Here is a 13,745-nt window from a genome sequence, read left to right as displayed (position 1 = left end):
TGTGCTCCTCAAGCCACTCTGAGCCGTCTTTATCACACTAGGGCCGCGTCCACACGTGCACGCTACTTCGAAGTAGCGGCGCCAACTTTGAAATAGCGCCCGTCACGGCTACACGTGTTGGGCGCTATTTCGAAGTTGAAATCGACGTTAGGCGGCGAGACGTCAAAGTCGCTAACCCCATGAGGGGATGGGAATAGCGCCCTACTTCGAAGTTGAACGTCGAAGTAGGGCACGTGTAGACGATCTGCGTCCCGCAACATCAAAATAGTGGGGGTCCGCCATGGCGGCCATCAGCTGAGGGGTTGAGAGACGCTCTCTCTCCAGCCCCTGCGGGGCTCTATGGTCATCGTATGCAGCAGCCCTTAGCCCAGGGCTTCTGGCTGCTGCTGCGGCAGCTGGGGATCCATGCACAGGGTCTGCAACCAGTTGTCGGCTCTGTGGATCTTGTGTTGTTTAGTGCAACTGTGTCTGGGAGGGGCCCTTTAAGGGAGCGGCTTGCTGTTGAGTCCGCCCTGTGACCCTGTCTGCAGCTGTTCCTGGCACCCTTATTTCGATGTGTGCTACTTTGGCATGTAGACGTTCCCTCACAGCGCCTATTTCGATGTGGTGCTGCCCAACGTCGAAGTTGAACGTCGACGTTGCCAGCCCTGGAGGACAGGTAGACGTTATTCATCGAAATAGCTTATTTCGATGTAGCGTGCACGTGTAGACGTAGCCTAGGAGTCTTCACCTAGGTAAGAGACCAGCTAACAAAGGCCTCACTGATAAGGACCAAGCCTCCCATAATGTTGCTTGCTAAAGAAGAGCAGGAGCCCTGAACAACCAGAATGCGCCTGCCATGGGGAAAGACCCTGCATTATCATTAGGTGACACTGTTGATGACTGTGCACCTTCTGGAGGCTGTTAATAATCACAGGCTGGGTCTGCACTAGAGAGTTTTGACATAACTCACAGAGCATCTACACACTTAAAGCATTCTGTCAACCAAGTCTCGTCAAAACTCTGCCTTTTCCTCAACAGTATTATCCCTCAAAAATGTGAGGCATAACACTCACTGGACAGGGTATTGTCGACAAAAGTTCAGTGTAGACACCTCTGTTGACAGAGAGGTCTTCCAGTTGCAGGGCAGCCCTCTTTGCAGAGCTGCCATTCCACTTTCTGGTGGCACCTTATAGACTAACAGATATTTTGGAGCATAAGCTTTCGTGGGCAAAGACCAGCTTCATCCCATGCATCTGGCGAAGCGGGTCTTTGCCCACGAAAGCTTATGCTCCAAAATACCTGTTAGTCTACAAAGGTGCCACAAGACTTCTGGTTGTTCTCGAACTTACAGACTAATACGCCTACCCCTCTGATACTGTTTTCTGGCAGCAGAGGGCAGTGCAGCCTGCCAGTTCTCTGTCGATAGAGCAATTTGTGTGTAGCAGCAATCTGTTGACAGAGGTTCTGTCGAGATTTCCCTGTCAATGGTAACTTCTGTTGACAGATGCTTCTAGTGTAGACATAGCCCCAGGATTTATGCATTAAACACCATTCCCCCTTTTAAATTAGAGAGTCGCTGCAACTTCATTATTGCTATAAAAGTGAAGTGAGAAGGTGTGTTCCTCTGTTACAGAAAAATTTACGGGCCCATATCCTCAGCTGGTGTAAAAAGGCCTTGCTTCAGTTTAGCCCAACTGCGGATCTAGCCCACTGATTCTCACCAGCATGTTACACTTACTGTCTTTTAAGAAGAGGTGTTGCTTGGTACATCTATGACTCACTCCTGTAGGCATCTCAAATCGTTGCCGCATCAGGTGTTAGCATCACTACTTGGATACAGAAGAAACTTGTGTCCCTTTAATGAGAAACAATTTGAAATATTATGCAAAGTTAAGAGGCCTAAATAAATATCTGCAGTCAGGTCTAAAGACTGTGCCGAGAAGGAGCTGGGTTTGCACGTGCAGCCAAGCACCACCTTATCTATAAAAGATTAGGTTTTGTTCATGCAAAGTAGTCAAGGGCTCTAGTTATGGAATTTTTATGCAGAGATCACTTTGGTGTAGTTTGAATTCTCTTCGGAGAGCTGCTGCACTTGGTGTTTATGGTGATGCATCTGTTATGAGTGGCAGCTGTTTGGAAGAACAGAGAAATCTACTGAAGGAAAAAGCAATGTTCTGGTACTCCTTCCCTTCCTGCTTCAGGGTGCCTACTATCTACAGACTGTTGTGCATATGATAAGGATCTTGGGTTTAGTAAACAGCCCTAACACATTATCCCCACTGAAAGGTTTGTTGGCCTCTTGTGTAACCATGCTGCATTTTCTTCCTCCTTAACATCTGGAGTTGGCATGCTGTACTCTGTTTAAACACCTCATTTTGCCCCTTATCAGAGAATGAATATGGATTAACCTCCCTTGCTTGGTCATGACAAAAGGAACTTATCTACTATGAGAAGATCAGAATGTGATAATAGTACCTCTTCTGCTTCTCTCTTGTAGCAAAGATCTCATATGGTTGCTAAATAAAACCTTTCGGGTGCATGTTTCAGCTAGTCTGTTAGTCTGTTTCAGCTGCAGGACTTAGTCTTGAACAGGGTGGACGATAATTTTGATAGGGGCCGCTTAAAGATTTTGGGAAGAGGTCAGGGCCATGCTTTTCTATGGAGGGGTCTGGGATGGAGGTTGGATGCAAAAGGGACCTCGGGGTAGGGAATTGGAGTGCAGGAGAGGGTGTGGGGTCTGCGAGGCAGTTTGAATGAAGGAGGGGACAGAAGATTGGGGTGAAGAGTCAGGGAGGGGGTATAGAAGGGGATGCAGCACCTGGGATAGAATAGCAACCTCGTGCAGACAAAAAAAGGGGGTGCTGAGGGTTTAGGTGGTAAGCTGGGGATGAGGACAGGGCAGCACAGGAAGTCTCCCCCTTTCCTCTTGTCTGAAGAGGTGCCGCCATGCCTTTTGAACAGCCTGAGGCTGCAGCAAGCAGGGAGCCTGCTGCAGGGTCTGGGTGGACTGGGCTGGGAACCACAGGGCCATATCTTGGCCACCCCGGCCTTTAAAGTGCTACAAGGCACCTTGTTTTTTCAGCGTGTTACATTTGAGGGTTGTCTCATATCTGCACAATCTTGATCTAAATTTAAATAGTGCTTGGAGAGAGATGGGGGATGGGAACCTCAGGTTGAGACTTGTGAAGTTTGTCTAGGGGATTTAGTTGCTTGACTCTCACTGAAATGAATGGGATTTATGTGGCTATGTATCCTTAAGCTAGTTGTGGAAACCGCAGGATATTTGCCTTGCTTTGATTTGTGTTTTGAGAAGAGAAGTAGGACAAGAAATCATCTGGGAAGTAATCCAGACAGACAGCACTGAGAAAGTGTGCCTGATGTGTCCGCTGTGGACACTTGGGATATGTTTTATCTGGAGAGCATGGCAAAATAAGATTATTGATTGTGAGATGACTCTCTACCACTCATGCTATCGGTTGTCATGTCAGCGACGCTGTGACATTTTCTGATCCTCCTGAATGATGCAAATCTTTCAGGTGGTGATTTTGATACAACGTATTTGGAGCAAGTTGTGGCTAGTCTGATAATTCCACCAGTCATCTGTTCAGGCATAGAATAGTTCCTCAACCGGGTGTTTGACAACTGACATCTGCAGTAATTTGCTTCATGAGTCACATCAGACATTATCAGACAAGATTATGCAGAGTTTTCAAAGGTGAGCAAAAACAGTTAAAAGATGCTTCTGCCCTAAATTTGTCCAGGGTTTTCAGCATATTTCTGCAATGCATACAACACGGACTGATGGGCCTACTGAGCCTGGGTAAGAGATGTAGAATCAGGTCTGAGGTGAGTTGTGCTTGTTGTTGTTGGGGTGTCTCAGTTCATGAATACCTGCATTACGCGAGGTCGTATCTTGGAAGCCTTGCACAAAATGTAGTTCTCATGGGGACTGTTGTCCTGGAGTGGAGAGGCTGGTGACTGGTCAGTGAGAACCTGTCTTAGCCTTGGTTGGTAGTCACAATCTGACTCCAGGCCATCGGTGAAGGGAGACGATAAGTACCTCAAGTCTGTGAGCTCAGTTGGGTGGATCTAAGCTTCTCATCAGTGCAGCTTGACCTCCCTGTGGTTCCATCGCAATTGATGGGCAGAGGATTGGATGGAAGGAGACTGAATTGCCATCTGTGCCCTAACACCAGCCTCTGTACTGTTGTGGATTAATGGACTACATGCTAGTGTCCAAGGCTATCTGGAAACAAGACTTCTGTTTTGTGAAAATGGTAGTGCCTTTACTTTTTTTTTTTTTTCCGATCATTCCACATCTGAATGAAATCAAGATTTTTTTCTATGGGGAAAAAATGAGGTTCAGAGATGCTCACCCTAGTTGTTAGGTGCCCACTTATGAACACTTATTCTTAGTCACCCTGCTCTCTCTGATAGATTACTTTCCACACTCAGATTTGTCTTGCTCCAGTAGTTACAGCCAGGGTATTAGAGTTCTCTGTGGAACTTTTTTTTTTCCCATGCGCTGCCACTGATTGGGGTGCAGTCTGAACAGCTCTTAAAATTTTCATTGTCCAAGAATGATTCATTTTAAATTTCACACGTGAATTTCCAGAACATCGTCTAATGGAACTTTAGGGAATGCTTCAAAAACTTCCTAATGACTTGAAAGAACATGGCTAAGGTCTTGTTAGAATAATTTTGAATCCTTCCAGCCCAGTGCCCACCATTTCTTTTCAGCAATTGTTAAACCAGGATTGATTCCTCTGTAGTCTCTAATACTAGTAAAGAGTGATACATCTCTGGCTGAGATGGTATGGTCTTGTTTTTAAACACAAAGTCCTGGTTTTGTTTTCTTACTGGCTGTCAGCAGTTACACAAAGCCACTATATATGAAGAGCCTATTTATGCAAAAATAGATCTAGATACAGGAATCCAGATTTTCCCTGGTGTATGGATCTGTGTGAATATCTGGTATTTTTTAAATGGTTGGATGAACAGAAAAATGGCAGGTGATGCAGGGAGAACTTATTTTGGGTCCCCTAAATTTTTTTTGTTTTGTTAAGAAAAGAAAAAGATTAACAAATTCTTTTGTGGCAAGCCATAGTTACATTTGACCCAAAACAAAACTTGTTTCATTTCTAAGTTTTTCATAACCTTTTCTAAAATAAAATTGAAGTAAATTTGCAAACAAAACATTTGGTGTCAAGAACACCAAAAGGTTCCTTCTGACATTTTCGGGATGAAGCTTTGTTTTCCAGGTTTGATCAAACAAAAAGGAAACTAATTTAGTGAATTCAATGCAAATGTATGAAGCTTTCAGTCAGTCGGAATCTGTGTTGTTTTAGCAGAAAATAAGGTTTGGATTCAAAGCACTTTCCCCAGTCTAATGGGAGTAGCTCTATAGAAATCACTGAAGTTTCTGTTCACACCAGCTGAGTTGCTAACCAGCCACTGTTGCATAGTTTTGTGCAGAATTCAAGAGGTTTTTCATATCCAGGTGCTTTGAACTTCACTCACTCCCTTTCTAGTTCCTCGTTTAGAGTAGGCGAAATAGTGTTTACATTTCTCAAGTGTACAGAAAATGCTCCCAATGCTGTTTCCTTAGACCAAATAACTAGGGCATAATTAATTTTCTCATGTTTGGTTGCGTTTTAAATGTATTTAATGTAGGTTTGTTTTTATTCTTGCAGCCAAAAGGACTCTCTTCTACTCCTGTTAAAAGTCTCTAAGGGGGTAGCCATGTAAATGTGTAACTTCAAAAACAACAAGCAGTCCTGTGGTACCTTTGAAGTGGGTTTTACCCATGAAAGCTGATGACCTAATAAATTTGTTAGTCCCTAAGATGCCACTGGGCTGGTGGTGGTTTTTCCTCTGCTTCTTTGCAATGCAGTTGTAGTCTTGTTGGTCCCAGGATATTAGAGAGAGGGTGGATGAGGTAACATCTTTTATTGGACCAGCCCAAAAATAGATATTACCTCACCCATTCACTGGGGCTGACAGTCTCACCAGGCCCCTGGGCAAGGCAGAGAGGGACAGCCCTGCTTCTGGAAGGGACAGAGCCTCAGGCAGAAGTCAGGCTGGGCTTCCTTGAAGCAGCCCTCAGTGCAAGGCTCTGGCAGCAATTAAAAAGGGCCCAGAGCTCTGGGCCACTTTATCTATTTTTCCTGTCAATAACTTACATTGCACTTTCATTTCTTGGTGAAGGCGTTTTGCTTCTCTTTAACTCATTACATATAGGCAAGAGATAAATATTTTCCTAGTTTTTGATATTTCAGTAAAAAAAAAAGCAATCTTAACAAAAACCCAGATACCTGCTACACAAGTGCACTGGAAGAAATACAAATCTTATTCTGAGTAATAACGTGTTGGTTCCTTTCAGCTGAAAGACACAGGACAATTTACCATTTTCATGCCTTTAGTTCGCTGACAGGGAACTGATTTGGGAGATTGTTTCAGGGAACATGTGATATTAAACCCAGCCTCTTAGGTTGCTTTCTTCCCTAGTCCTTTTTTAAAACTAGGGCTATGTCTACACTTAACGAGAATGTCAACGGCTGCTACGCAATTTTCGGTACACCAATTACGTACCTAAAAATGATTTTGCAGCTATTGACATTGGTCCCTGTCATCACTGCAGGGTGTTGGTGGGAGTGCTTCTCCCGCCGACATTCCTTAATCCTTGCTGCTCTCAAGAAGTTGTGGGTTTGCCAATGACTGCTGGAATGCACCATTTTGCACGTTCATGAAAAGGCACCCCAGAAGATCAAACCTAAACGTTCCCTCCTCCGTGGCCAGTGTAGACCTAGCCTAAACTTTCATTAGTTAAGAGTGAATTTCTAGCCCTTGCAATGTGGTCAAGAGACAATCCCAGTATGGCCAACTCTCATAAAGTTTGGTGTTGGAGTGACGTGAATATGGTTCTAACTCTAGTAAAATTTGTGCTGGTGGGGGAGCTTGCAAGTGTGATCTGAATGACCTTTGAAGGTTCAAAACCCAGAAAGCAAATAGAAAACTCAAAATGTGATTAAGATGTTTTTAAAGCCAGTCATGTGATAGTTGGGAGACACAATGTGTAACTTCTTCAATACTCAGGGTTGGCAGTGCTACAGTCCTGTAGATCTTTGTTCCTAAAGCCAGTAGAGCACTAACAGTGACAGTGCAAGTGCCATTACTCTAGTCTTGAGTTACTGCTACTCTGTGGTGATGGTGCTGTTCCTATTTATTTGTTTCATGGTAGCACCTAGGGGTATGTCTAGACTAGAAACACTGCAGTGACGCAACTACAGCTGAGCCACTGTACTACGGACACTAATTACAGAGACAGAAGAGCATCTTCCATTGATGTAGAAAGTCAGCCCCCAGGAGAGGCAGCAGCTAGGTCAGTGGATGAATTCCCTACCTCCTGGGGACATCTGTTGAGCAATACTGATTTGTGCTGGCTAAAGATCTAGCCCCCTTGAAATGAAGCTAAAGCTGTTCTTAGTATAGAAACAAAAAGCAAAGCAAGCAAACCCCTGAAATGCAAAGTGAAACAGCATTGTTCAGTCCCACCCTGTGCATCTCAGTCAAGCTTTCCTCAGCCATCTCTCTCACCACAACATGCTCCTTTCCCTCCAGGGAAGGCAATTGTGGGGTATTTTTTTAATAGAAGAGGTGATCACACCATTTACAATGGGCTTCCAGTTCAGCAATTTGAAGCACGTTTATGCGCTGCAGCACTCTCCCCAGACAACCCAGGGGCAGGGATCACCAGCGCAGCACTTCGTCTCTCTTCCCTTTGTGGGTCAGAACAGGCAGCTTTCAGCAACCACTTATGTCCTTGAAGTGAAATGAGGGAGAGACTTTTTGCAAACAAGCGTGTTAATGGCAGTGTGAGGGAACTACCTGTGGGAAGTAATGGATTCTGACATTGAGGGACTTCTCCCACTTCATTTTGGAGAGAGGTCAGGGTTTGTGTCGGCATTTGTGTGCCTTTGTACAACATGTGTGTAAAAAAGACGTAGCCAGGGCTTCTGGTATGTGATGGCTATTGATATTTGTATTGTTGTATCACCTCAAAGTTCTGCTCATGAACCAGGGGCTCTTGTGCTAAGTGCTGTACAAACATTAGACTAAAAGATTGGTCTCTACTGTGACCCAGTGTGCCTGGGGCAGCTCTCACTGGAATTGCCAACATCAAGGCAGGCTGTGAAAAGGAGAGTAGATATTCCCAAGAAAGTGGGTAACACTGAAGTTAAACTTCCTAGCCAGCCATAAACTATGCTTCTGGTTAAGAAGATGAAAAAGGAAAAACTATCACGTGGCCCCCTTATTGTATTCCAGATCTCTGGCTCCCAATCAGCACTGACCTCCAGTTCAGTGAAGTCACTTTAAAACTCTGCTCACATGTACAAAATAATTCCTTTGACACTAACGGGTCCACCACATTACAGGGTCGATATGAGTTTGGATCATATCCAAAATACCATACTGCCAAGCAACCCTTTATTATCTACAACTGAAGGTCTATTATAAGTGAACAAGAGGAGTTAGTTAAATGGTGAAGAAGTCACATACACATGAAGATTTTCAAGTCCATATATCAGTACTGGTGAATTTCCTGGCTTGAAAATCACTCTGGACCATACCCAGAGCTTGTTAGATGGGACATGAAGTCCTTTGTTTAGTGCTTCAGTTTGTAGCAAAGTTTTTTCCAGAGGTAAGAAGCAGGACTGAGGACAAAAGGAGATGTAGCTGCTCTGTGTGTGTCTGCTGTTGAAGGACCTTAGAGTTCTCTCCATGGACATACTCCCCACATGCCTTGCTGAAGGTGTGGTCCTTGGCCCTTTCAATGGGTTCACTGTACAGTGGATGTCCCTTGATGGACCCTCACGCTGGCCTAATGCTGATGCCAGTCTGTTTGGGGTGGGTGTCACCCAGAAACAAGCTTGGAAACAGATACATAACACTAATCTGTGACTCATAACACCATGGTGATACAAGCATATAAAGAAGATGATTCTACTTGGCAAATCATAACATTTTTGCAGATAAGTCACATAGACTATCTGGTCAGCTGCCTTGCAATTTTATAATGTTCTTAGGCACAGTATCCTACTGTTGGCTAGATGCCATACAGCACTGCGTCTGCCTCAAACCGCTTCCACCCTAAGTCTTTGTCTAGGCAGGGACACTCAGGAAAATTGAAACAAATTAACCACAGAATGAAGTAAAGTTAGCTGAGTATTTAAAAAAAAAAACTTGGACACTCTGCTTCAGAATTCAAGTGGTCTGAATTTGCTTTAAACTTGGATGAATTAAGGCCATTTTTTTTTCTGAATAAGAGCACCCACAACAACAGTTTAAACCACTTTAAATTCATCGATGTGGTGAATTCAGATTAACTTTGCTGAGTGTCCCTATGTAGAAAAGCCCTAAGTGAATACTCCACCTGGAAACCACTAAAAAGGGAAGATAAATGTCCTTTCCTAATTTCTGAGAAAACTAGAGGTCTCAGAGTAACAGCTCAACATACTGGGTGAAGTAGCTGTGGCATTTTGCCGGTAATTTATTCTGCCAAAAACAAACCAGGTACCACTTGTACCTAGAATATTGTGTGTAACATGCAGCTACACATGGGCTTAGTCTCTCTCAAAAAAAGCTCATCTAATCAAATGCAAATATATGACATGTGACTGCAGGCAGTACTGTCTGGGGGCAATGGATCAAATCCATGCCTTCATGGCACCTTGAAATAAACTGGGGACCCTGCATCCCACAATGTTGGGCACTGAAAAGAAAAATAAATGGCCTCTACTAGTTCAGCTTAAGGTACTGCCTAGAGATAGGGTGATGATCAGTCCCCTATTTGGCAGGAAGGTCCTGTATTTGGGGCACCAAAAAGGTGTCCTACTTATTTTTAAAAGGGACTAATAGTTCCATATTTGGGCCCTCCCCCGTCTGACCTTTTCCCACCAGAAGCTTTGCAGGTGCAGCTGCTGGACAGAGAGCATGTAGGTCACTTCCCCGAGCAAATTGGGAGAGCATGGGTAGCTGCTGAATCCCTGACGCTTCCCTGGGGCTTGGTGGAGCTGGGAGGAGCTGCCCGTCTCCCCCATATCTCCCTGTTGTATTTGGGACAGGGAGATACTGTTGCCCTACCTAGTAGCCCAGATTGTCTTGAGTGCTGGACAGCTGTAACCCACACACCTGCCCTACGGCCTCAGATATTAGCCAGCTTTTAGCTCATGGGATAGAGGCTCATACACTAAGCTTCTGAGGTCCCGCATTTGATTCCTCCCTCAGGTGATTGGGGTCTGTCAGGGTCTCACACACATAGCAAGACTATAGTGTTACATAGGCTGGACACACCAAAGATGGGAAGGAAGGAAGAAAGGGGAATTGAGGGGGAACCTGCCTGAGGTTACACAGCAGATAGAGAGCAGAGCCAGGTACAAGAACCCATGGTTTCTGACCACCAGACCACTGTACCAAGCTTCAGTTCTGTATCTAAGGTTGCAGTGAATCTTCTAAGGGGGAAAAAAAAACAAAAACAAAACCTCTGGCTTACGAGTTGAACAGTCTGGTTATTCTACACCCTTCTGATGTGCACACTGGCTGCAATTCAACGACTTGAGTGCACTTCATTTTTCCCTATTGAAAGTGGGCTTTATATATAAATGTATGGGCATCATCTATTCAGGAGGTGATGCCCGTATGATGCATACTCCCTTAGAGGAGATCATTTGAGATGCTTTATAGCCCTGTTATGATGGTCCAGGTATGCTTTTATACAGTGAGTTCAGTGTTTGGCTATAAAATAAAAAGTTGGTCCATAAAACAATTTTAAAAATACAATCTAAATCAGTTTGTTTTCTCTTGGCTGTAGCTATGTTCTCAAGCTCCTTTCCTAGGTTTTAACTCCCCTCCCACCCTTAAATTTGACCCCCATCTTATTCCTTATTTTTTTCTTTTCAGGTGACCCAAATACAGCAGTAACTTTGCCCTAAATGCCAATTTTCCTGGGGTCTGTGTACACTGTCTGCGGCCTCCAGCAATATTGCTTTATGCTGTTAAGATGGGTCAAGAATATTCAGAAATGGGATGAGACCTCCAGGGTGCAGCAGAATGTGATTTTATTGATTCAGTAAGTGGCTTTTCTCCCCCGTGGGTGCTACTGCAATAAACTTGACTAACGATTGGAGCTCCACTTTGCTGGGTACTGTACAAACAAAATAGTGCAATCTCTGCCCCAAGGAGCTAACAATACAGTTGATTGTAATAACTTTTTAGGAGACGGAGTTCAAGCAATGTCTCAGAATAGTGTTAGGAGAGATGTTATGTTTCTTCTGCTTAGACAGAGGCAGTGTGGTCTCACAATTGGGCATGAGATTGTGAGCTGGGTGCTGTTCCCATGTCTGTCTCTAGCCTGCTGTTTGATCTTGGGAAAGTCATTTCACCTTTGGCTTGTCAGATCAGAGCACAAATAATTGAGTCAGAGATCATCTCTTCTTATGATCTTGCCTACATGGGAAAGTTTTACCTGCTATACAAGTATTGCTGTTATCTTCATGGAACACCCACATCCTGTTGTGACTGTTCTTCTTCTTATTTCAGTGGGTGACCCAATGCCCCAATTTTGTAGGGACACGTCCAATAGTCAGGGCTTTGTTTTATGTAGGCATTTATTAATCCCACGCCGCCCTCCCCGTCATCCTGATTTTTAAAGTGAGCTGTCAACCACCCTAAGTATAAGGATTTTTTTTTCCAGTTTAGTGTAAGACACTTCCCAGGTGATGTTATACAAGGTGCATGCATCCTGGAATGAGTTTATCCACAGGAAGACAACATTTAACTTTTAAGTTTTGTGACCTGGCAAAAGGGTGGCAATGACTGTCGTCCTTTGTAAAGAGCTTTGACATCTTGGGCAGAAAGTGTTCCCTTAGTAACAACATTAAATGTGACCTGAATCCAGCTCTGGATGCCATCTCCTGAGTGCAGGTTTAGTCCAGCATAGCTTCTTTTTACAAAGGCTGCTTCATTGCACTCGGAAATGTGGCAGGAAAGTTGGTCTGTGCTCCTCCCTCCACATCAAATGAGAGAGAAAAGAGGAAGGCACAGTGATTAGGATTCTAGCCTGGGTCACAGGAGGGCTGGATTCAAATCTCTGCTTTGTTATATGCTTCCTGTGTAACACTGCATGAGTGTCCTTTGTGCCTCAGGTCCCCATCTGGAAAACAGGTGCAATAATATTTCATTCTGTATTTAACAGGGCCCTGTGAGTGTGAGTATATGGAAGATTCCAAGGTGCTAGCAGTGTAGTAATGGGGGCCATGTAAACACTTAAGGTAGATGGAGCCAAATGCTGAAACCCCTACATAACTGCACATTCTGTGATAACTAGACATTTGTGGCTTAGTCCTGGAGGTAACATTAAGCTATTGAGTGAAGAAATGTGTGTAACAACCGACTGCTTAAAATACTCAATAAAACAATTCTGCTGATGTGAAAATTGCATGCAATGGGATAATTTTTCAATACTTACATCAGTGCTAATTGCTGGCTCCATATGTGGGGGTCAGCATGATGCATTCTTACTGCTCCTGGGGGCAAAGTATCTTTTATCTGCCTGCAAAATGCCAGGCATGCCTGTGGCTCTGTATAACTAGCCAATAATAATTCTGATGAATCATGTGACAGCTCCACCCTCCAATGGTTTCATTAGGGCATAGATTATAAATGCTTTGGGCTTTCATAGCTCTGTGGGAACGGAGAATCTCAAAGTGCTGTTCAAAGACTAATTAATATTAGCTACAGCTGGTCAGGATTATTTTCCCCTGCAGAAACTGTAGGGAGCTTTTTATATCATAAACTCAGAGGGGAAAAAAGTCTGATAGCTGCAGAAAAGATGAACACTTTCCAGTTTTTTGACAGAAAAAGAAAATATCAGGTGCAGACCCTCTTGATTGCAAAATATTGAGTCCATAATCCAAATTTCTCCTAAAAAAACCAAAACAAAAACAATTTGGATGGAAACTGTGTTGCCACCCATGTGTTCCATACTGATTTAATAGGGATTTTATGTCTGATTTTGTGATGGGGGAAACAGAGGCAATGAGATGTGCTTTGCTTTAGCTGACAGCAGCACCTGTGACTAGAACACTGGCTCTCCCAGCCCCCTGCTCCAACCATACCAGACCCTTCTGGTTACATTTCAGTGGCTCAGAAGTTAGCATACTGATGATCTGTCATAACCTGCAGAGGTGCAGTGTGGAGAATGTTAGAGCTATGCTGTGCTGCATGTTGTCTTGATGGCAGCAGAAAGAAAAAACAAAAATTGTTGGGACCATGTATCAGGTGAAGGAGAGATGATGAGGGGGGAACTTGTCAACCATTGTTTGGCTGGATGACTTCTGTTCTTTGCCCATGGAAAGAAGGGAGATACTTGGAATACCATCTGCCACCACAACAGGGAAGAACTCACTTGGAGGAGGCAGAAGCCACCTACACTGAGTAGCTTTAAGAGTTGCCTTTAAAAGCACAGAGGCTAAATAAGGTTGCATTCACTTTACTCAAATGCAGCAGCCACAGAACAAAGGAGAGCCCGATTTTTGTTTGCAGCTTCTATTCTTTGTGTGTCCAAAACCCAAGTTGATTTTGAGAAAGGTGGTAGTCTTATAAATAATGTTTCATTATACTGTGTATTGATTGTGCTGTAAGATCCCCAATGTGAATTATATCCCTAATAGCATCTCGCATAGCTTTTTTTCTTCCTAACTAAT

General features: G+C 43.9%; 1 long non-coding RNA gene across 1 annotated transcript in view; it reads right to left on the bottom strand.

Moving 5' to 3' along the window:
* Window positions 1-12,545, bottom strand: part of LOC142004206 (uncharacterized) — a 41,474-nt gene extending 28,929 nt beyond the window's left edge. The window contains exons 1-2 of the long non-coding RNA XR_012642947.1: window positions 12,509-12,545; window positions 1,721-1,837 (exon numbers count right to left, since the gene is read on the bottom strand). This is a non-coding gene — a long non-coding RNA (uncharacterized LOC142004206). The remainder of the gene's footprint in view (window positions 1-1,720; window positions 1,838-12,508) is intronic.
* Between the last annotated feature and the right edge of the window lie 1,200 nt (window positions 12,546-13,745).

Source organism: Carettochelys insculpta, chromosome 31, assembly GCF_033958435.1.
Source record: "Carettochelys insculpta isolate YL-2023 chromosome 31, ASM3395843v1, whole genome shotgun sequence".
Classification (NCBI taxonomy): Eukaryota; Metazoa; Chordata; order Testudines; family Carettochelyidae; genus Carettochelys; species Carettochelys insculpta.
The sequence above is the reverse complement of the archived record's forward strand: the minus strand, read 5'-3'. Positions and strand labels throughout refer to the sequence as shown.